Source organism: Rhipicephalus microplus, unplaced genomic scaffold, assembly GCF_043290135.1.
Source record: "Rhipicephalus microplus isolate Deutch F79 unplaced genomic scaffold, USDA_Rmic scaffold_12, whole genome shotgun sequence".
NCBI classification, from domain to species: Eukaryota; Metazoa; Arthropoda; class Arachnida; order Ixodida; family Ixodidae; genus Rhipicephalus; species Rhipicephalus microplus.
Genome location: NW_027464585.1, coordinates 47,817,897 through 47,842,040, shown reverse-complemented (window position 1 = coordinate 47,842,040; position 24,144 = coordinate 47,817,897). Strand labels below are relative to the sequence as shown.

The following is a 24,144-nucleotide window of genomic DNA, read 5'->3' as shown; positions in this document are numbered from 1 at the left end:
ATAGTGAAAATATATATATACAGAAAATCGCCACGAAAAACATTGGCCCCGTATCTGCATATCTGAGTAAAATGTCGTCGAAAGACTGTTGTCTTTCGCCTGAAAAGAGTGAATAGAATGAAATATTTATTTGATGTTTTGCACGAGAAAACTGGTGAATGGGATCCTGGAGGTGTTGCGTGAGACATGAGCACCATCTGGCAGTAATTTCAGAAAACGAAAGCATGGCCTTTGTTATAGCGAACACGCAGCATGCGTGCAATCTTGGAAGCCATATTTCGTATATTTCAGGACAGGTAGCAGCACAGTATCGTCTTAGCAAAGCGTAGGAGACTCGCCTTTTCGTGCGAAGCGTCGCATTGTCAGCTGCAGTGCTTAGAATTACTTCTTAATACATTTTCTAGTATAAATAAACACAATGCACAATATCGATGTGTTGATATTGTGCCTCAAATATGCTCAATATTTGCTTTTGATTGACAATCGTACAAGTATGAACGCAGAAACTTGAGCAATACTGGTGGATGCTGTGGATGTGGTCGTACTTGAGCCTTTTTGCTGACAGACAGACCAAACTTTTTGCGTTGGAGTATCACAAGCAAAACTATCTTCTTTAAAGAGCAAATATATCTACAATGAAAGAAGAGTAAAAATAAGCACATACATGCACTTACAAACTCACACAGATAGGTAAGTCATATGTCCAAGAAAATATTGAATTGGTTTACAAAGGCGGCATGATCAATGAATCAAGCGATGTCGCCCGGCAGTGTGTTCCAGTGATGTGTGCTTCGAAGTAATGGTGAGTGTTGATACATAATTGTGCGTGCCAAAAAAGGGTGTATTTTGAACTGGTGATCAATGTTTCAAAATATTATGAGGTGTGTTTGTACAAGCTTCATGAAGGCACATTTACTATGATAAAATGTATGAAAATGCAACAACAGTGATGACAGTCTGCGTTTTTCAAGAAGGGGTAATGAAAGTGAGTGTGTAATATCTGTAGTGCTGCAGTTGCGAGAATATTACTTGGTGATAAATCCTGCTGCTTCATTTTGTATTGATTCTAGTTAATCGATGAGATATGATTGATGTGGGTTCTAAATGATGGATGCATATTCTATCTTTGAACGGACAAGTGTAGTGTATGCTAGCATTTTAGAGGTATAGTTCACCAAGTAAAGGTTTCTTTTAATAAATCCAAGTGCTTTTGACACCTCACTAGTTATGATATCGATGCGCTTATTCTAAGGCAGGTCAGAACATAAATGAATTCCAAGATATTTAAATAGGGATACTTTTTCAATGGGGAGAGCTTGAATTTCATATTGACTCATTTCTGTTTTATGTGCTCTTGTAAACGTCATGGCCTTCGTTTTGGAAGTGTTAATTTGCCATGGTGATACCAAAATACGAGTTTATTAGGTTCCAACTATAATGACTTGTTAGCTTGTTGGGTGCTGTCAATTTTTCTATAAATGATGTAGTTGTATGTAAATAATTTGATAGTAGATGACAAACCATGTCCAATGTCGTTGATGTAAATGAGAAACAAAATTGGTCCCATGATTGATCCCTGGGGAACACCAGACTTTGCATGTGAAAGTGAAGATGCATGTCCATTCACATAAATTGATTGGCTGCAGTTGCTCAGAAAATGATTTATTCAGCTTTTTTCCAAACCAGTGGCTACCTTATCATTATACATAGAGCCATCTAGAGTTGAAAAGAAGGCTTCTTTGTCAGCAACCAAAACATGCAACTTAGCTTCCAGATGCATCTCAGACAGCATGAACACCGTTGTGAGGAGTGACCAGGCTATGTACAACAAAGGCAAGCTGAAAAAGCCAGTAGGCTTTTTTTGTGAAGCTAAGTTAAGTGTTTTGGTTACCTTCATGCTACCTTCTTTTACGTACTCTTCTATGAACATAATGGTAAAAAATACTCATGGATTTAATAACACCATCTCAAGGAAATGAAATGAGAAGAGAGTGTGCTACTCTTGAAATATCTGCAATAAGTGCATAGCGGAGGACGTTTGCAGCTGCATCGCCAATAATAATAATAATAGCAGTAATATTATACAAGGCAACACATAGCCCAGCAAACCACTTGTGATGGCAGTTCTAACATAAGCACCTAACTAAAAGGCCTTCAAGCCAAGCCGAATTCGTCGCCATGACAAATATGCACAAATTTACCGATGTGAGAAATGCTGTGCTCGGAAAGTCGGATATGGTATGTGATATGTAGAAGGAACATACATCAAAATAGTGCATGTACCAACATGGAAGCTAAGGAATGCTTTAGTCAATGGGAAGAATAAGCTGCCGAGCGGAAATTTCTGTAGTCTTCTTTACACTGTAGTCTGCCACGAGTGTGACAACATGTCAGTCTATGAGACCTGTGATTTCAATGAAAGAGTTAAACAACACAACAGTTCAAAATGAAGTCACCAAATTATGGGTGTCCCTGAATGCCCTCGCTGAACATGTGGAATATACAGGCTTTCAAATTGACTGGTCAAGCAACCGTGTTCTGGTCGAAGAAAACAAGCTTGCATCATGCCAGCACCTGGAATCCCTGCACGTTCACACAGCTGCACATATCCTCAATACGATTCATGGAACGCTGACCATATACTTTTGGTGCTTACATCACGCACCTAGTCATACTTAAATACGATGTACCTTTCTTATGGCTGTCATTCAGAACAATATCAGGTGCCCAAACATCAATAAACTTTGTGTTATTTTGGTCCGTGTATACTTTTGTTTGTACACTAAGAAGAAACAGTTATGCATTGCCTTTTTTTAGGCTTCTTCTAGCTGTTCCCTGTAATTGCAGTGGAAGGAGTGACTTTTTGAGTATTGATCAAGGGTAATTTTTATTTTTGTGATGGTGGCACAGACTGCCGCCAGTTTCCATGAATTAGCCAGGTTTTACCAATGTTCCTCCAGTTTTCCAGCAAGGCCCCGATTCCCCGAATTTCCCAGGTTGGTAGACACCCTGCACAAATAAAGATAGATGGCAGTTAACTCGCGTCCTGTGCTTTCTGTCTTATGCAAGTGTCACTCTGCACTTTATTGCCTTAGCAGTACTTGTTGCTGGGCAGGTTGATATAACATTATTAGAAAAAATTCTAGACGACGCGAATGTATGGTGCAGTGTAAGTATTTCCTGTAGTTCAGCTGCGACTGACGCTCTTTTTCTGTGCTTTTTCAATTTTCCAGTGGTGCTTAGACCTCTATAATTTTCCCCCTTAGCTTAATTACCTCCCTGAAGCTATGCATCATCTTTCCCATTAACAACCGTTGTTAAACTATTGTATGTGGCATTGTTGATGCAAAATGACCTTAGAGTATATGCTAAAGCTCCTGCAGGATCACCGGCTGAAAGTGACAACCAGTTCACCATTTATAGGACCCGAAGTATCGACATTTTTAATATATCCGTTCGCGCAGTGCTTCATTGGAGTCATGCAAGGTTAAAATATGGTGCTCCCACAGAGTAATTTTTCTTCCTGTGCTGTGACCAACGCGAAAACTATGTAGACAATAACGGAAAGAGATCACAACTAGGCTTAGCTGTGTGATGTCTGCCTCAATCAAAATGTAATAAAGTAATGCAAGTGTGCTTATATCACCATGGTGTTGCCAGTTTATTACTACATTTGATATGAATCTCTGCTCGCTCCACCATGGTGTTCCTAAGGGTGTACACAGTCTTACCTCTGAGACAGCACTGCCAGAACTAATTTCACCGTCACAATCTTGAACAGGTGTGCAACAAGCATGCGCCAGCGCAGGGAACACAAGAGAAGTGGTCACTGCTTACATATTCAAGGTCCTATGCACGCACACCAGACTATGATTTTACAGTGTCTTACATTTTGAGTGGAGTATACATGGTGATGGCTGGAGACATCTCTGTGGGCACCAGCTACACTGTCACAATGTGCATGTTGTTTCTTGAGACAACTGTTTAGGACAAAAAAAGGGCACCGTGGAAAAAAATATTTTCAGGCTTGTGGTGAGGAGACTCTCAAAAGGTATAAGGTGTGTCATCTTGCAATAGAGAAGCAACATTCATACCTAGTTTATGTTACTAGGAGTCTGCTAAACATTGGCCATACAAGCTTGTGGCTAGAGAAGGATGATATCCAGAAGATACCCTCTTGAAATGTTAACTAGCACCATTCTCCCTTGTCCTTCTTGGTGCACTGGAATTTTTGCCCAATAGGTACTAGTTCCTTTAGTGGGTGCTCTTGAAGGGCTTGTGAATAGGCTAACTCTCACCACCTGCTTTACCCATGGGCAAATCTTGCTGTTGGAACTTGTTTGCTTGGCAGAAATTTTTTACAATTAAAGAAGCTTCATTCGTTACACAAATAAAGCTACAACACTGCAAGATTACTATGATGCTATGTACACAAACCTCCCACATACAACTCACTAAAACGTCACCAATTACCTCTATAGTGAGCGTGATTTGGCCTTAAGACAGCACGTAAGTTTCTTGAACCTATACTTTTTAATCAGTACATGAACCTTGAAAAAAAAACAAGATCGTCACGTGCAGTGCATAAAATCAGTGCTTACGAAGTGCAATGATGCCATCGGAAGCATCAGCAAAAGTAAATTCACCCTGCTAGAAAGCAAATTCTGCATGAAGCCTGTAAATGTACTGTTAACAAAGTCTTCTGCACAACTTCATTACTTCTATTTCTGTAATTTGCAGATCCTGTCTCATGCATACCTTGCTGTCAACCCAAAAATTATTGACCACTGAGGTGTTACTCAAGTGACCATGCTCATTTAACATACCTGCAAGCCTCAGTGCTAACATAAGAAAATTGAAGAATTTAACAAAGTAATGCTCTCTGCTACTCACCCCTTCAAAAAATATTTGGCATCCCCTTCAAACCTGTTTTTTTTTTTTTGAAGACTCATAGGCACAGTGACGTGACTTATGAAAGGCATTTCCGGAGCTTGTGGAGCAACTAAAATCTCTTTGGAGCAGCATAAAAGCCACTTGAAGCTTTTGAGCTAGAGCTGTTACACAACATGTCACAGGGAACTATGTTCACTTGGACTTCTGCTCAACATAAATGTAGGCTTTTTGCTTTTCTGCAGACATCCCCAATTTATATCAAGGTACTTAGCACTCTCCGGGAATTCACATGGTATTTGTAAATGACTCTGGCTTTCAGTGATAGTTTAGCTACAATATTGAAGCACGGACTGGTAAGACTTTTTAAGCATTGTATTTACTTTCCAAAAAAAGGTCTGATGATATTATAGCTTTTATTAGTACAACCTAATCGTTCAATGAGTGGAGAAGTGTTTGCTGTCATCATTTATGTACAGAATTGCAAGGTTCCTGATTAATGAGCGATTCATAAAATAGGGTTTAGTAACTGGTCCTTACTGCCCATTATTTATTATGGCTCGACAAAATTTAGAGTTATGGGGGAGTAAGTATTTACACTTGGCAAACTGTTTGACATGTACAGTCGTCGACGTAGAGAAGCCCAGTCGAGACATACCGGAATAGTGGAACACCATGCTTTCTAGGAGAAGTAACAGTGATTATACAGCATGTGGTACTGCTGATGAAATTCGACCACTATATGGAATTAAAACGAAACCACCCTGTATGAAATATTTTGAAAGTAAACTGTAACAAATAGGACCACAAAAAAACAAAAAAATAACTAAATGGTCACTTCTATATGCAGGCACTAAATTGCTGTATTTCAATACAGTCAGTCAAGCAAGACTGTTGTCCAAGCAGAACTAGCTCATTATTACTTTTATCTGACAGTAACCACAACAGTTAGAAACTATTTGACTGAAGTCACGTGGTAACTTTTGTAGAATAAGCGGTTTCAAATTTTTAAGAAAGTTTGTGCCCAGCAAATTTTTCAACTACATTGCACGTCCATGTCCACTGTGATGACATCTCCAAATCGCAGGGGTGATGTATGGATATCAAGCGCATACCATATACTTGCTCCCTGAGAGAACACAGCAACGAAGAGTGCATGCATGCTTGACACAAATAATAAAATTTTTGAAAAAGGTGTAGCAGGTTTTGCCTATTGGTGCAGATCCCTGCAGGCACTTACCTAATTACCACCACATTTTGCCAACAAGAAGCCCATGTAAGAGGATCGAACATGCTCTATCATGTCGGGTCATAACCAGTTTCCTCGAACCACCTTGCACTTATTTCTGGCACGTCATAAGTTTCAAAGATTTATTTCTTGCAAACTGTGCGTGTAATTGTGAACCATTCTTCAACAGTTATTTTCGTGCTTACTGGATAAGAAAACATGAGCTACAAATTTTCCAAGTTTCTAAAATATGAATGGTAATTGAATTGTGAATGGTAATCTACACCCAGCCTTAGTACGCATTTCTTTTGTATTGATTTTCAATTTGAGGCATGGCACAAACTTTGAAGCACGACTGAAGCCTCGCATATGTATGTTTCGTTTATTTGAAGGTGCCATGCAACAATTTTGAATTAATCCTGCTATGAGCTAAATTCTGAATGCCTTGCAAATTGCCTGCCACGAAATGTATTTTGCTAGGTAAATTGTTCTGGGCTTGTTACACAAGCTGAAGATTATGACGATGCTGACTGCCGCATCGTCACTGATGAGACAGAGGATAGCGCATGTACAATTTAGGTGCACACACGAGGCCCAATGCCAGTGCTACATTTCCAATTTACACACGAGCGCGCGTGATATGTATGCTTTACCGCAATACGCTGCGTGCACTTCACCGCAAGGCATAACTGCCTTGCGGCACTGTTTAATTTTAAGAAGATGCTGAAGGTGGTAATTTTGAGCGGAGATTTATAGTGCTCCCAGCATATTTTCAATTTTATTTCCTTTTTTTTATCCCCCCACAAGAACAGACATAGCTTAGAAAACCGATTATCGTAATCGGCGACAGCATATTTAAGCCACTTGGAAAATAACGTCGTGTGAACGCCTGGTAATATTCTATCGCTTCCAACTTGTGCATTTCGTATCTGTCTCACGCAGTTAAGAAAGAAGAAGCTTCAATGAAAGTTTTGGCGCAAGCATACGCTTCACCGAAGCGATACATTGATCCTTACGCTACTCACGCACTTACCAGACATACACGTACGGCATACATCCGCAAATAGCATAACACACGGTGTTCGTGATCGGGCAAGTCATTACCACATTGCTTATAGACAGTATTACAGAACGAGACCACGTATCTATGCGCAGAGGCGGTTTTCGCGAATGCATACAGCTTTCGGCTAAGCAAAGACCACATAGAAATAACCCCCGCACGGTAAAGATCCTCACAAGTTAGTGAGGAACCTTACGGTAGACCTTGCGTTCTCACCACTTAAACGTCCTCAAAAAATGTCCAGCATTTTGTCACCAATCCAGCGATTTTGTCGCCGTCTATTCATACATTTTAAGCCAAGTCAAGCCGGTTTCAAGTGGCTATTGGGTGAACCATGCGTTTTGGCCCTCAAAAGGTTCGTGCCACCCGATGGCAGGAGACGCGGCCCGCTTCCCCCTCGAAAGATCGCAAAAGATGCAGGTTTGATTCGCAACTGTGGACGATGGATTTTTTTTCTTAATTTTGCTTGCACAGGTGTATTCGTTGGCTTTTTTGTTTTAAATTATGGCTTCAGTTGTCACACATTGCTACAAAAAATCACGTGAAATATGAAGTGAAGAGGAAAAAACTTGACAGCGAGTGCATTTATTTGCAGCACCACCACACGAGATTCAACAAAAACTTAAAAGAATGGCTTCCGAGATTTTAGTGAATAAAAGAGTTTGTGTGCTTTCACTCGCCTGTGATCGCCACCCACTGGCTTGCATTAAAAAAAAGAAAAACTGACAGTAAACGATCTTCGGCAGGCGGGAAATCGGGAAGGTTTGACTACTGGTAAAGCAGCGATGTTCTGGCTGAGTTTTCCGTGTTGCTCCTGACACTAAAAGCGAAAGCTATTGGTGTATAACAATAATTAAGGCGACCACAAGGTGTGCGGAAACAGTCAGGTGAATGTGTTGATATTTTTGTGGCAGACGATAAAAAAGCGCCGTCTACAGTGTTCGTGCTCGGAACTTCATAGTTGCTGCAGCGGGCCAGCGGTGGAGCCGAGCAGACGACACGAGTGTTCCCCTTCAAATGTGGACCCCTATGTACAAGTGAGAATCTCACGTCCTGTTACACCTTTTCGCAAATGAAACCAACGCGGCAGGGCAACTGTTGTGTGCCCGGCTGCGGGGTTACCTACAGAGAATCGACTGAAGGCACTAGGTGTTCACTATTCGCCGTTCCAACATGTCTGACCGAGAGAGAGAAATGGTAATACAGCTTACGCTTGCTATGAGGGCACATGAAAAGTTCAAGTGCGGTCTGCGAGGCACATTTTGAGCCGCGTCATGTGCTTCGAGACTTCGTGCACATTATAGGTGGCAGAGAGGTCAGGTTGCCCCGTGACTGGTCAAAGCTTGCAGTCGGAGCAGTGCCTGTCACACTCAGCGGACAACAACGTCCCGACGGGGGTGACCAGGAGACGTATCACGCGACAAATCCTCAACACGCCAAACAAGATGCCCCCGGGCCATCAACGGCCAAGTGCGAAGGAAAAAAAAGGTCCACCAGCGCTGCGAACTTGACAGAGAGGCATGAAAAGTGTGCGAAGTCGGCAGCGCATTCCGTGATGGGCTGCAATTTGCAGACAAAAGGCGGTAACACAAATGAAGGAAGATGAGCCCTTCTTACTCTGACGATGCCGTCAACCTCAGATGGACAGCCCTTCAGTTCCTGTATGTTGACGGTGTCTACTATCTCACCTCCACACTAATACCGCCTTGAGAAATATCGCATGACAAAGGTTTATTTCTGAAACAAGAAGGAGACGGCCTTTTCTGCCGAACACATCTAAACAGTGGTCCTTACGACGCTATGTTTTCATACTAATGCAGGTACTTTATCTGATAGTGACGCAGCGAATAAGATAAATGATTACTTTGTCACCAGTGCAGAATATAAAAACGATAGCAATATATCTCTCTGTGTTACATTAAAAGAGTGGGCTTATAAACTCCATGTCACCCCAGTGACATCAGAGGAAGTAATACAATTGATAAACCAGATTAAAAATAACGTAGCCGCTGGCTTTGATGAGATCAAGGGAACTCTGCTAAAATACTTAGCTGATATTATAGCTCCAATGATTGTTTATATAATTAATAGAATGTTCGAAACTGGTATTTTCCCAGACAGCCTAAAAGTAGCGAGAGTGTGCCCAGTCTTCGAGGGTGGTGATAAACGGCTATTCACAAACTACAGGCCAATATCCGTTCTTCCTGTTTTATCTAAGGCATTTGAGAATGCAATAAACGTGCGCTTGTTCAAATGTTTTGACATGTACAGTGTGATCAGTGAGGCTCAGTATGGTTTTCAAAAAAATAAATCTTGTGAAGCAGCTTTGCTTAATAATAAACATGAACTGATCACAAACATCGAACGTAGACTGTACTCACTAGGTTTGTTCATAGACTTTATAAAGGCGCTTAATTCGGTATGTCATGAAGTACTAACGGCTAAACTTAGCAAGTATGGTGTATGTGGTGTGGTTCTTGAGTTAATGAAAAGCTGTCTAACAAACCGCCATCAATATGTTTGCATAAAGAAAAGTGCGTCCACTTACTTAGACATAACAAGAGGAGTACCACATGGGTCAATTCTTGGTCCTCTATTGTTCATAATTTGTATAAACGACCTGTGTGATATCCCATGTTCTCCCAAGTTAATAATGTATGCATAATGTATGACACTAACATATTCTTTAGCGGCACATACATTCTAGAGCTTGAACACCAGGTTAATAACTACCTACGAAAGTTGCTTGCGTATCTTAGTTTGAATAAACTGCAACTAAGTGTTAGTAAAACGAAATACATTGTCTTTGCCCCACCTAATAAGTCGCGTAACTATACTTCAACTGTTTTATTTGAGGGCAAAGAGATAGAGCAAGTCACCAGCTAGAAGTTCCCAGGTGTATGGTTTTCTGAGGGATCGACATGGAACACACATATAGAAAAACTAACGGTAGAACTCAGTAAAACCGTTAGATGTTTATATAAGCTCAGCCCAGCCTTACCAAAATGGTTACAAATAGAGTTATATTACGCCCTTTTCTACTCTAAAATGACATACGGCATCTTGGTATTGGGTACTACTACACAAACAAACTATCAAAAATTACTAGTTCTGCAAAAAAGAGTTTTGCGAGCATTCGAGCAATACCATGGTATTATCAGGGACTTGAAAACCAAACCACTCTGAAAAATACGCATTACTGAAAATAACAAAACTGTATCACTTCAAACTTCTGAAGTGGATTAAACAAAACAAGCCACAGTGTCTTCAGAACCCGCCTGACAACACGCATTATACTATGCGTCAGTAACGCCGGAAAATCCCAGCAATAAGGACAAGTTATGGCAAGCAACACGTTCAGTATCAAATACCCACAAGGTTAAATCGTTTACACGGTCTCATAGATTTCAATTCCGTACCTTCGAACACCATCATCAAGTCCATCCTTATGAACCATGATATTGAGTATGCTTATCAAAGTTTCTGTACTTGATTTGTTACATACTATCTATAAATTTGAGTTATGTGTTGTAGTTGCTTTTCTTATGCTTTATTTTACATTCTGTATTGAAGTTTCTTTTCAGATGACGCTTTTGTGATAAAGTGATTTTTCTAATGTTTTCCCTGAAATAGTGTGACAAGACCATGCTAAATTTTGTTGTGTTATGGTTTATTTATTGTGTTATTTATTTCTGTGTGTTATTTGTTGTGTTATATATATTCATTTCTAAAAACATATACGACAGATTCAGCGGCCTGCGTGCCAAGCTGTATTTAAGAGCAGAGGCCCCATGTCAGGCTATATAGCCTTTAGCCTCTGCTCCCGATCCTGTAAGAATTTCAGGACAAAATAAACTTCAATTCAATTCAATTCAAAAACGGGGTCTATCTCAGGCAGAGGCACACAGGAACAAAATCGACGTAGCTTCTCTATGCCCTGGTGCCATAAGAAAAAATGAACCTAATGATGGCCCACTAGAGACATTTGCCTCTGGATGGAACTTCGGATGCCATGGAGAAGCGTTTTACAGCAGATGCTGTGAATGTGTGGTACCTGACGTAGATAAGTAGGTCTATATACTTCACCGAAACGGACTGAGCTTAAATTAAAGCGTATAGGAGAGGGACGTTTTCATAAAATGTATGATGATTTTCAACGAGCTGCCAAAATATAAGCAACGAAACTGCATTATATGTACACCTCATTTCCATTTGCATGTTTTAATTAATAACGGGCAATGTTTCCCTACAGAGGTATAAAAATATCGCACAAGTTTACATTTCATGTATATAGTTGATATCACGAAAATAAAAGAAAAAGAAGTCGAGTGAAATTTATCACAGGTTAACATTACTGTGGGTTAATGTTTTTCCTATTACTTCTCTCAAATCGAGAAAGCTTGATGATTGAGAGTGTGTGTGTGCATATGTGTGCGTGCGTTAATGAAAGTGTTTGTGGGTAGGCATCTGGGTGCGCATGCATATGCGTGTATCTGTGAGTGGTGCGTAAACATGTAGCGAGACCTTTCTTTTTAACTCTGCGGGTGTAAAATGCCGACCATGTGCCAAAACAAGGCTGTCCCTGATTAGAGAAAAATTCAAGGTAATGCGTACCACTGCTGCTACTGATGCCACTTCTGCAAAGTTAGCCATTTGTCGCCAAACGAAAAACAGGAGACAGCAAAATCGCCGACTGCTTGTACAGGTGTCAAACATTAAATCAAAACTAAGAGATATGGTGAAGCAGAAGAAGGCTGTAAAGGAAGGTACTTTTGAAGAAAGTATTAGGGACATGCCTCCAAAGCAAAGAGCAGCACATTTTTTTCGTGCTCCAAAATGAGTGAGTACCAGGGGATTAAAATTCACTCAGAATTGGATCTTAGAGTGTCTGCTCATGAAGATGAAAAGTCCAAAGCTATGCAAATACATGAGAAGCAACAAGGTCTTAGTCCTACGAAGTGAAGACATGTTGAGAGAATATCTGAACTCATACAATACGGGGTTCAATTTCTGCACAAGTGTTCTGAGTGCTCTAAAGAATATGAGGTCGATAGACGTCTTTAAGCGACACAGAGGGCTGCTAACTGACGAATTGAAACTATCCGAACACTTGTCAGTCGCATCCGCTACCCTATTGAAGGTTTGTTTGATCTATGCCACTTTACATTAAAAAAAGATAGATGTGAGCCATGCGACCATGGCATGGTGATTATGTTTGTACCTTTCACATGCAAGTCGACACAAGTCCTAGCAGTGTTCGCAACACACGGAAACGTTAAAAGAAAGCTCCTCGCGAAAATTCTGGTGGAGGCTGTATTGCTTGCAGAAGATGCAGGTCTTTTCGTGGAGTTAGTTAGTTAGTTACTTGCGACGACACAACATGGAACAGGAAGATGTGGAAGGTACTTGGAATTGAAGCAACGTCTCAGAACATTCATTGTAGAATGAGGCATCTTGAACACAGCAGTCGCCACGTCCACTTTCTTGATGATGGTGAGTGGTTTTTAAAGGCGCAAGGGCCAATTGAAGGCCAAAGAGCGCCATTTCAATAGACTAGAGATATGAACAATGATTTTATGAGTAGCTGTAAAGGGGCCTTAAAATTCCTCACGCTAACGCGGGTTAAAACACGGAAGTAATAAAATCATGACAGTGGCGTGAGATATGTGCAGTTAAAGTGGATGGCAAAATTTCATGGTAATAAAACCATGATGGATATGTAGTCACCACAGCCACGACCTCGATACGGAGGTCGTGCTACGGATGACCTCGAAGTACGGGGTGAAAGCTATGAACATCTTTTAAGAACGTGAAAAGTGTTTGCAGTTTAAAAAGCGGATTTCTACCTATGAGCATCCCAGGGTGTAGTGGGAGCTGCTGTTGGTAGGGCAGTAAAAAAGGCTTTTCTCTTAGAGCATCTAGCTCATTGCACTGGATGAGAATGTGGAAAACCGTAAGTGGTTCTCCACATCTCTCACAATACGGTGGATTGCCGGTAGGTAGAAGATATGAATGCGTGGAGTGTGTATTTCCTGTTCTAAGCCTTGTTAGTGTTACTTCTGTGTGTCGTGATTTTGGTAGTGGCGGCCAATTACCTAGTTGCGGCTTAATAGCATGGAGTTTATTGTCTGTGTGTCTATCTCACGTGCTCTGCCAATACCCCATAAGCTTTTGTTTTCGAAAAGGTTTTAAGTCGAGTGCAGGGATTGGTATTGATGCATTGGAAGTAGTGTCGTTGGCGGAAGCAAGCAGCTTGTCGGCCAAAACGTTCCCTTGCATTTCACGGTGCCTTGGCACCCAGCAGACAACATGCTGCTTTGATGTGTTCAGTGCGCACAGAAGTGAGTAAAGTGACACCAGCATGGGGTTCTTGTGTTTTTTAGGAGTTTTCAGGGCTTTGACCACACTTAGGGAATGTGTGTATATTACCGCCTTTTGTAATTTTATCTGTTTGATGTGTTTTGTGACCGCGAGTATTGCGTAAGCTTCTCCTGTGAAAATGCTTGCATCGGGATGAAGAACGCCGGCCTCGGAAAAGGACTGGCCTACTGCTGCATATGACACAGAGTGTTGGACTTGAGGCATCGGTAAAGAACACCGGGCACGTGTATTCATGTTGTTGTTCTAGGAAGTATGTATGTATGTGTGCAAGTGGTGCGTGCTTTGTGACTTGTGGTGTACACGTATCCCGAAGGAGTACGGCCACCAGCGTGGGCCCGGTCTTAGCGAGCCGCAGGGCACGCGTTAACCGTCGCCGTGGCGAGAACACGATACTGCTCAAAGTCGCAACACTTTATTGTCTGTGGCCACCGAACGCAGCACAGCCAGTTGCAAAGGCGCGACGGGAAAGCAAATAGGCTTATCCACGCCACGGGCACAAAAGTACTACACAAGGTGCCACGAGCACGTCTCCGCGTTAAAGGTGATGCACGGAGACACCGGGACCAAGGCCCCGTTGCTCGAGCGAGGGCAAAGGCGCTCGCGTTTGCTTCGGAGGGAGACGGGTCGGCGTAGCTAGGCCACGCACTAGGACACCGTATGACCCTTCGGCCGTGCGTACGCAGTGGGGCAACAAAAGGTGAGCGTAAGCCTCGGGTGCGAGGCGCCGTCAGTAAAGTCCGACGAGCCCCCGAGCGACGGGAGTCGACGGACCGAAAAGATTGCGTGGCTCACCGTCTGCAGTCCCGGAGAGTATCTGTCTGCCCGCTCCCGACACAGCGCGCGAAAACCTCTCGGGAGACTTCACGCGCGGCGCCACAGTCAACATCCGCTACCAGGTGAGGGGGTTAAACGTCACTCTGCTCTCCCAGCGTTGCCCACAGCAAAGGAGGGGAGACATGTTGGGACATGAGAACCGCAGGAAAGGCGGCATAGCGCGTGCAAAGGCAGTGGGCTAGCCTCAATTCCCACATCCACATCTCCTAAATTTGCCCTTTACCTGTCTGCAAAAGGCAGCCGGACGTCACCCATGCAGTTAAAATGACACTGCTATGAGCGACATCTAACCTCAGTCCAGCCCTGTTACTGCTGCTAAAAAAATGGTGACAAAGGATGAAAAAACACTAATAACAAAATAAAGCACATGACGCTATAATTATAATTGCGGAAGGGAGCGCAGGAAAGAGGAACTAGTGTTCGTGGTGCTTGGGAGGGATAGCGTCCACCACGCGGAGGGGCCGAAAAGCGTGACAATGTTCGCTATAGGTGCGATGCCCGAGTACGAGGTCAGACGCACGGAAGGGGGCTCATGATAGCTCGTTGCTGCTCTTGATTGGCCGCGAGTCCCACGAAGGCCGCTTCGGTTGTGGTTCGGAGGCCCCGAATTTCTGGCTCGATGACGAAGCTGGGACGTTGCGGGAAGCCGGACTTCTCTAGTGATCAGGAAGGCCGAACCAGAATTGGCTGCGAGGCGCCCTGGCGTTGGCCGGCAGCATATAGCTGCTGTCAGCTGGCCTCGCGCAGAAGCCATGGTGGAAAAAAAAAATGGGCAGCATATCCACGAAGTGAATGATGCAGAGTGGGGCGAAGCATTCGCCCGTCCATTCATTCTTGCTTCCTTCCGTCTGTGCGACCGCCAATGCGTCCATCCGCCCGTCCGTGCGTGCGTCCGTTCCTGCGTTCGTCCATGCATCCGCCCCTGCGTCCGTTCATGCGTCCATTCATGCATCTGTCTGTGTGTCCGTTCGTCCATCTATTCAACACTCCAAGTACCACCATCTCGCATCTTTTCATCATATATTCCCCATATAAAAACACCGCCATCCAGCGGACATTCCAAGGACTAAACGAGAGGTGGCACACGCACACTTTCTAACAGCTTGCGCTTCGGGTCTACTTCCCACCTTTAACCACAGTTCATGGTATATACTAGTTCACTGTATTCATGGCACTGCGGCCCAACACTCGCTAAACCTTTCTAAAACCAAGGAGGTTACGCCCAGCGAGTATAACGTAGCAACCTTTTCCTGGCAGATAGAGCTCAATGCACATGCCAATGTCTGCATGGGAAATGAGAGACTGGAGAATTCGGCTTTTACTTTCTTACGGCTTGCTTTTCGTACCTATTTCCCACCTTTAACTACCTCGAGTTCATTCATGGTTTATACTAGTTCACTGTATTCATGGCACTGCGGCTCAACGCTCGCTAAACCTTTCTAAAACTAAGGTGGTTACACCCAGCGGGTATATCGTAGCAACCCTTTCCCTTCAGATAGTGCTCAATGTACATGCAATGGCTGCTAATGGGGATCACAGCGTGCACGTTAACTAAAATCCGAATGCTCCTGTTTCTCATACCCCATTATCAGCTATTGGCATGTACATTGAGCACTATTTTTTTGTTGTTCAACAACGCACAGAAGGAATCTCTCACCGGCACCACCTTGAAGGTCAAAATGTTTGCAGGTCAAAGCGTAAGACTGGTTACATACTACGCGGGACGAACGGGTGCCGCTATAAGGAGCTTCGCCCCTAAAAGCAGCAGGGCTTCTCGACCACGGCCGAGAGCAGAGCACAGCGTCTGTAGGTCAGTGCCCCGAGCACCTCTGTATAGTGTCCGCGTCGATGGGGGGAAGCCATGACGCACTCTTCATGGGCACGCACTGAAGCGTCACACACTTGTACACGCAAAGAAACACGCACGCACACACACTACTGCCGACGGCTGCGCGAGCGTAGGCACGTTAAGCGTCCTTCGTCGCTCTCTCCACGCATAAGCACCGACACTCAAGGTCACACCTCCCTTCGCGGTAGACGAACGAAACACGAAAAAAGGAAAAAAGTAAAACAGAGCGAAACGACACTCAATCTCTGGCCAAAAGAAATTAAGAACATAAAATACAAATAACGCTTAATATTGGACAAAATAAACATAAAATACACATGAACACCTAAAGAAAGAAACACTGGCAGCGGACTGGGTAGGGTCAACTTCTTTACTAGAAAAGGTCGTAAAGAAGCTAACCTCAGTATTGAGGCTAGGCAGTAAACTGGGGGCCTTCGGTTGCGGAGAAGTTCGCCGTCCGGCGCGAAATCACAAAGGTGACCGCTTCCTCAGACTATACCGGTGCTGCAGGGTCCGAATGCGGTCCGCCGCTCCGGGTGTGCCCGTTGCTTGCGCGAAGTGCCGCAGGGCGCTGGCGCGAGCTCATCAGACCATGACAAAGAGCTTCAGGTCTGCGATGTTGGCACGGCTGAGTTTTCCCAAAGGGGATCTTTAAGCTAGTAGGTGCCACGGACGCTCACTGACAATCGGTTCATAAGACCGGGCGGCTTGCAACCCTTGGCTCAACTGTTTGTCAGACGTGACAGGCACAGGATAGTGATAAAAGCCACGCTTCGTGCTGGGCCAGGTCATAACATTGCTCAGTTTGCATAAAACTTTGGAGCCACTCAGGTGACCGGCCATGAGTTCGTCGTGAGAGGATCGCAACAGTGCGGCTCTCAGACTTTTTTGGGCTTAGCCATCTTAAATGGATCGATGGACTCGTCGTCAGTGACTATATGGCTCAGCAGGAGCCTGTCATGGTCCAGCAAAATGAATCCGCCGGGGACTCAGTGACACAAGCTGTTTCAGCCCCTAATCACTCCTGCCGCAGAACAAGCAGGGTAACGGCGCTCCGCGCCTCTTCAAGACGATTTATCGGCGCCCGCCGCAGAGCAAGCAGAGTAGCTTCAAGACGGTTTATCGGCGCCCGCCGCAGAGCAAGCATAGTACAGGGCGCTCCGTCCCTCCAAGACTCGAAACGTATCACTTTGCTGAGCCTTCAGTAGCTCTTCACTGCCGAAAGCGATTCCGGTTCTCCCAAATGGGGGAGTCTGGTATCGCGCCCAATCAGGACCGCAGCAACCGCAGCGTACACGGCGTCACGGGTTCGCTCTCGGCACGGTGGCCTTCGGAAAGTTCCTCCGCTCGGCCGCTACGCAGTGCGCCGCTTACCTGGATATCAGCCAAGGTCGTCCTCATGGGGACTTCCCCTTTTCGCCGCTGTTTCGCCCCCGACACTTGCATGTGCTTTGGCACCGCGAGCGGCCGCCGCACCGAAATCCAGGTTCTCGGCAGACAACCGGGGGTTGTCGCGTCAGCTACCACGTAGGTTGTGTATTCACCACAAAAGGGGGTGATGACACGGACGGGCGCCGAAGGGTGCCCGTCGATAGAGGCAGTGGCCTCCTTGTCCAACGCAGCATCCGCTAACAGGGACAGCAGACAAAAGTCCCCCGAAGCAGCCATGTTGCGACGAGCCCGATTCGCGCAGGTGAACTGACTCGCTAAGAGCAGTCACAAGCTAGAGCTTTTGATACCGCGTTGGGCGCCAGTGTGTTGTACACGTATCCCGAAGGAGTACGGCCACCAGCGTGGGTCCGGTTTTAGCGAGCCACCGGGCACGCGTTAACCGTCGCCGTGGCGAGAACACGATACTGCTCAAAGTCGCAACACTTCATTGTCTGTGGCCACCGAACGCAGTACAGCCCGTTGCAAAGGCGCGAAGGGAAAGCAAATAGGCTAATCCACGCCATGGGCACAAAAGTACTACACAGGATGCCACGAGCACGTCTCCGTGGTAAAGGTGAACCACGGAGACACCGGGACAGGGGCCAGGTTGCTCGAGCGAGGGCAAAGGCGCTCGTGTTGGCTTTGGAGGGAGACGGGTCGGCGTAGCTAGGCCACGCACTAGGACACCATACCACCCTTCGGCCGTACGTACGCAGTGGGGCAACAAAAGGTGAGCGTTCGCCTCAGGCGCGAGGCGCCGTCAGCGAAGTCCGACGAGCCCCCGAGCGACGGGAGTCAACGGACGGAAAAGATTGCGTGGGTCACCGTCTGCAGTCCCGGAGAGTATCTGTCTGCTCGCACCCGACACAGCGCGCGAAAACATCTCGGTAGACTCCGCGCGCAGCGCCGCAGTCAACATCCGCTACCAGGTGAGGGGGTTAAACGTCCCTCCGCTCTCCCAGCGTTGCCGACAGCAAAGGAGGGGAGACATGTCGGCACATGAGAACGGCAGAAAAGGCGGCAAAGCCCGCGCAAAGGCAGTGGGCTAGCCTCAATTCCCACAGACTTCAACAAAAGAGACATCACAGTCTATGAGCTGCCACTGCCACGGTGGCAGATATGCTGCAGGAGCCATCAAACTGTGTTCGAGAAGATGCACACCTGTTTCTTCGACCAGACCCCTTACACGGAATGAGTAGGGCTGCCGCAACGAAGGACGGTTCTCGAACAAGCCAGAACAAGACAAATCATTACTTGTAAAATGAGAGGGGTGTTTCTTGTCTGCCTTCACCTTCAGAAAGTACAAAAAAGACAGGTAACATTTTTGTAGGTGGAGCGACCATTCATTCGAATCCACGTACAGACTCTCTACAAGGCTAGTTCGAAAAGCACCTGTAGAGAGGCGAATTCCTAGATGGTGGACAAGGTCGAGAATCTTCAAGGCCAATGGTGTTACCGACTGATAGATTACCGACTGATAGATGGCCTCGCGCAGAAGCCATGGTGGAAAAAAAAAATGGGCAGCATATCCACGAAGTGAATGATGCAGAGTGGGGCGAAGCATTCGCCCGTCCATTCATTCTTGCTTCCTTCCGTCTGTGCGACCGCCAATGCGTCCATCCGCCCGTCCGTGCGTGCGTCCGTTCCTGCGTTCGTCCATGCATCCGCCCCTGCGTCCGTTCATGCGTCCATTCATGCATCTGTCTGTGTGTCCGTTCGTCCATCTATTCAACACTCCAAGTACCACCATCTCGCATCTTTTCATCATATATTCCCCATATAAAAACACCGCCATCCAGCGGACATTCCAAGGACTAAACGAGAGGTGGCACACGCACACTTTCTAACAGCTTGCGCTTCGGGTCTACTTCCCACCTTTAACCACAGTTCATGGTATATACTAGTTCACTGTATTCATGGCACTGCGGCCCAACACTCGCTAAACCTTTCTAAAACCAAGGAGGTTACGCCCAGCGAGTATAACGTAGCAACCTTTTCCTGGCAGATAGAGCTCAATGCACATGCCAATGGCTGCATGGGAAATGAGAGACTGGAGAATTCGGCTTTTACTTTCTTACGGCTTGCTTTTCGTACCTATTTCCCACCTTTAACTACCTCGAGTTCATTCATGGTTTATACTAGTTCACTGTATTCATGGCACTGCGGCTCAACGCTCGCTAAACCTTTCTAAAACTAAGGTGGTTACACCCAGCGGGTATATCGTAGCAACCCTTTCCCTTCAGATAGTGCTCAATGTACATGCAATGGCTGCTAATGGGGATCACAGCGTGCACGTTAACTAAAATCCGAATGCTCCTGTTTCTCATACCCCATTATCAGCTATTGGCATGTACATTGAGCACTATTTTTTTGTTGTTCAACAACGCACAGAAGGAATCTCTCACCGGCACCACCTTGAAGGTCAAAATGTTTGCAGGTCAAAGCGTAAGACTGGTTACATACTACGCGGGACGAACGGGTGCCGCTATAAGGAGCTTCGCCCCTAAAAGCAGCAGGGCTTCTCGACCACGGCCGAGAGCAGAGCACAGCGTCTGTAGGTCAGTGCCCCGAGCACCTCTGTATAGTGTCCGCGTCGATGGGGGGAAGCCATGACGCACTCTTCATGGGCACGCACTGAAGCGTCACACACTTGTACACGCAAAGAAACACGCACGCACACACACTACTGCCGACGGCTGCGCGAGCGTAGGCACGTTAAGCGTCCTTCGTCGCTCTCTCCACGCATAAGCACCGACACTCAAGGTCACACCTCCCTTCGCGGTAGACGAACGAAACACGAAAAAAGGAAAAAAGTAAAACAGAGCGAAACGACACTCAATCTCTGGCCAAAAGAAATTAAGAACATAAAATACAAATAACGCTTAATATTGGACAAAATAAACATAAAATACACATGAACACCTAAAGAAAGAAACACTGGCAGCGGACTGGGTAGGGTCAACTTCTTTACTAGAAAAGGTCGTAAAGAAGCTAACCTCAGTATTGAGGCTAGGCAGTAAACTGGGGGCCTTCGGTTGCGGAGAAGTTCGCCGTCCGGCGCGAAATCACAAAGGTGACCGCTTCCTCAGACTATACCGGTGCTGCAGGGTCCGAATGCGGTCCGCCGCTCCGGGTGTGCCCGTTGCTTGCGCGAAGTGCCGCAGGGCGCTGGCGCGAGCTCATCAGACCATGACAAAGAGCTTCAGGTCTGCGATGTTGGCACGGCTGAGTTTTCCCAAAGGGGATCTTTAAGCTAGTAGGTGCCACGGACGCTCACTGACAATCGGTTCATAAGACCGGGCGGCTTGCAACCCTTGGCTCAACTGTTTGTCAGACGTGACAGGCACAGGATAGTGATAAAAGCCACGCTTCGTGCTGGGCCAGGTCATAACATTGCTCAGTTTGCATAAAACTTTGGAGCCACTCAGGTGACCGGCCATGAGTTCGTCGTGAGAGGATCGCAACAGTGCGGCTCTCAGACTTTTTTGGGCTTAGCCATCTTAAATGGATCGATGGACTCGTCGTCAGTGACTATATGGCTCAGCAGGAGCCTGTCATGGTCCAGCAAAATGAATCCGCCGGGGACTCAGTGACACAAGCTGTTTCAGCCCCTAATCACTCCTGCCGCAGAACAAGCAGGGTAACGGCGCTCCGCGCCTCTTCAAGACGATTTATCGGCGCCCGCCGCAGAGCAAGCAGAGTAGCTTCAAGACGGTTTATCGGCGCCCGCCGCAGAGCAAGCATAGTACAGGGCGCTCCGTCCCTCCAAGACTCGAAACGTATCACTTTGCTGAGCCTTCAGTAGCTCTTCACTGCCGAAAGCGATTCCGGTTCTCCCAAATGGGGGAGTCTGGTATCGCGCCCAATCAGGACCGCAGCAACCGCAGCGTACACGGCGTCACGGGTTCGCTCTCGGCACGGTGGCCTTCGGAAAGTTCCTCCGCTCGGCCGCTACGCAGTGCGCCGCTTACCTGGATATCAGCCAAGGTCGTCCTCATGGGGACTTCCCCTTTTCGCCGCTGTTTCGCCCCCGACACTTGCATGTGCTTTGGCACCGCGAGCGGCCGCCGCACCGAAATCCAGGTTCTCGGCAGACAACCGGGGGTTGTCGCGTCAGCTACCACGTAGGTTGTGTATTCACCACAAAAGGGGGTGATGACACGGACGGGCGCCGAAGGGTGCCCGTCGATAGAGGCAGTGGCCTCCTTGTCCAACGCAGCATCCGCTAACAGGGACAGCAGACAAAAGTCCCCCGAAGCAGCCATGTTGCGACGAGCCCGATTCGCGCAGGTGAACTGACTCGCTAAGAGCAGTCACAAGCTAGAGCTTTTGATACCGCGTTGGGCGCCAGTGTGTTGTACACGTATCCCGAAGGAGTACGGCCACCAGCGTGGGTCCGGTTTTAGCGAGCCACCGGGCACGCGTTAACCGTCGCCGTGGCGAGAACACGATACTGCTCAAAGTCGCAACACTTCATTGTCTGTGGCCACCGAACGCAGTACAGCCCGTTGCAAAGGCGCGAAGGGAAAGCAAATAGGCTAATCCACGCCATGGGCACAAAAGTACTACACAGGATGCCACGAGCACGTCTCCGTGGTAAAGGTGAACCACGGAGACACCGGGACAGGGGCCAGGTTGCTCGAGCGAGGGCAAAGGCGCTCGTGTTGGCTTTGGAGGGAGACGGGTCGGCGTAGCTAGGCCACGCACTAGGACACCATACCACCCTTCGGCCGTACGTACGCAGTGGGGCAACAAAAGGTGAGCGTTCGCCTCAGGCGCGAGGCGCCGTCAGCGAAGTCCGACGAGCCCCCGAGCGACGGGAGTCAACGGACGGAAAAGATTGCGTGGGTCACCGTCTGCAGTCCCGGAGAGTATCTGTCTGCTCGCACCCGACACAGCGCGCGAAAACATCTCGGTAGACTCCGCGCGCAGCGCCGCAGTCAACATCCGCTACCAGGTGAGGGGGTTAAACGTCCCTCCGCTCTCCCAGCGTTGCCGACAGCAAAGGAGGGGAGACATGTCGGCACATGAGAACGGCAGAAAAGGCGGCAAAGCCCGCGCAAAGGCAGTGGGCTAGCCTCAATTCCCACAGACTTCAACAAAAGAGACATCACAGTCTATGAGCTGCCACTGCCACGGTGGCAGATATGCTGCAGGAGCCATCAAACTGTGTTCGAGAAGATGCACACCTGTTTCTTCGACCAGACCCCTTACACGGAATGAGTAGGGCTGCCGCAACGAAGGACGGTTCTCGAACAAGCCAGAACAAGACAAATCATTACTTGTAAAATGAGAGGGGTGTTTCTTGTCTGCCTTCACCTTCAGAAAGTACAAAAAAGACAGGTAACATTTTTGTAGGTGGAGCGACCATTCATTTGAATCCACGTACAGACTCTCTACAAGGCTAGTTCGAAAAGCACCTGTAGAGAGGCGAATTCCTAGATGGTGGACAAGGTCGAGAATCTTCAAGGCCAATGGTGTTACCGACTGATAGATTAGAGCACCATAATCTAGGCGTGTGCGTACGAGGCTTTTATATAAATTCATCAGACACTTCTTGTCACTGCCCCACGTAGTGCGGGACAACACTATCTTAATATTCATAGTTTTTAAGCACATGTCTTTTAAATACTTGATGTGTGTCATGAAGGTTAGATTAGTGTCTAATATTAGTCCAAGAAACTTGTGCTCGGTCTTCACTGACAGAGGTTGACCATGCAGGTCAATGTCAAGGTCAGGATAGAGGCCCCTCTTTCAGCTGAAGAAGACGCAAGTGCTCTTTTGCGCGTTGAGTATAAAACAATTCTCATTTGCCCAATGAGATACCTTGTTCAACCCTAGATGAACTTGACGTCGGCACATTGAGATGTTGCATGATTTGTAACCAATCTGTACATCATCGACATATGTGCAGTAAAAAATAATACGTGGGAGAGACACGTACAAGGCATTCATTTTAACCATGAAAAGTGTGCAGCTCTATACACCTCCTTGTGGCACTCCTGTTTCTTGGACAAATACTCGAGATGAGACAGTGCCAACTCAGACACGGAATGTACGGTTGGACAGGTAGCTTTCGATAATTGTCAGCATTCTACCCCGCACACCTAAATGTGACAGGTCTGGCAATATGCCAAAGCGCCATGTTGTGCCATATGCATTTTCCCTATCGAGGAACACAGAAAGAAAAAATTTGCTTATGAGCAAAAGTGTCGCGAATTTGGGCCTTGATACTGTCACCAATCTTGTCACCAATCTTGTCTTACTCAAGGAAACCTTCCGCAGAACTGCTCGTCAAGCTAGGAAAAACAAAAGCGGCCCAGTCCCAACTTCTTCGTCCTCTTCCACACGAAAACCACGCGAATTCATGCGGCATTAGTCCCCCCTTTTAAAAAGCATCGACTCGATGCTTCTAAATAAAAGAAGAAGAAAAGAAAAAAAGAAAAAACCCATAATTAGAACACGCGTTGA

General features: G+C 46.3%; 2 long non-coding RNA genes across 2 annotated transcripts in view; one reads left to right on the top strand and one right to left on the bottom strand.

Annotated features, from left to right (window-relative positions):
• Window positions 1–1,924: 1,924 nt before the first annotated feature.
• Window positions 1,925–7,511, bottom strand: LOC142783855 (uncharacterized). Its single transcript, XR_012888529.1, has 3 exons — window positions 7,152–7,511; window positions 3,890–3,980; window positions 1,925–3,009 (listed from the first exon to the last, which is right to left on the bottom strand). It is a non-coding gene; the product is annotated as an uncharacterized LOC142783855 (long non-coding RNA).
• A 158-nt stretch (window positions 7,512–7,669) lies between these two features.
• LOC142783854 (uncharacterized) overlaps window positions 7,670–24,144 on the top strand; it is a 31,348-nt gene continuing 14,873 nt past the window's right edge. The window contains exon 1 of the long non-coding RNA XR_012888528.1: window positions 7,670–8,215. This is a non-coding gene — a long non-coding RNA (uncharacterized LOC142783854). The remainder of the gene's footprint in view (window positions 8,216–24,144) is intronic.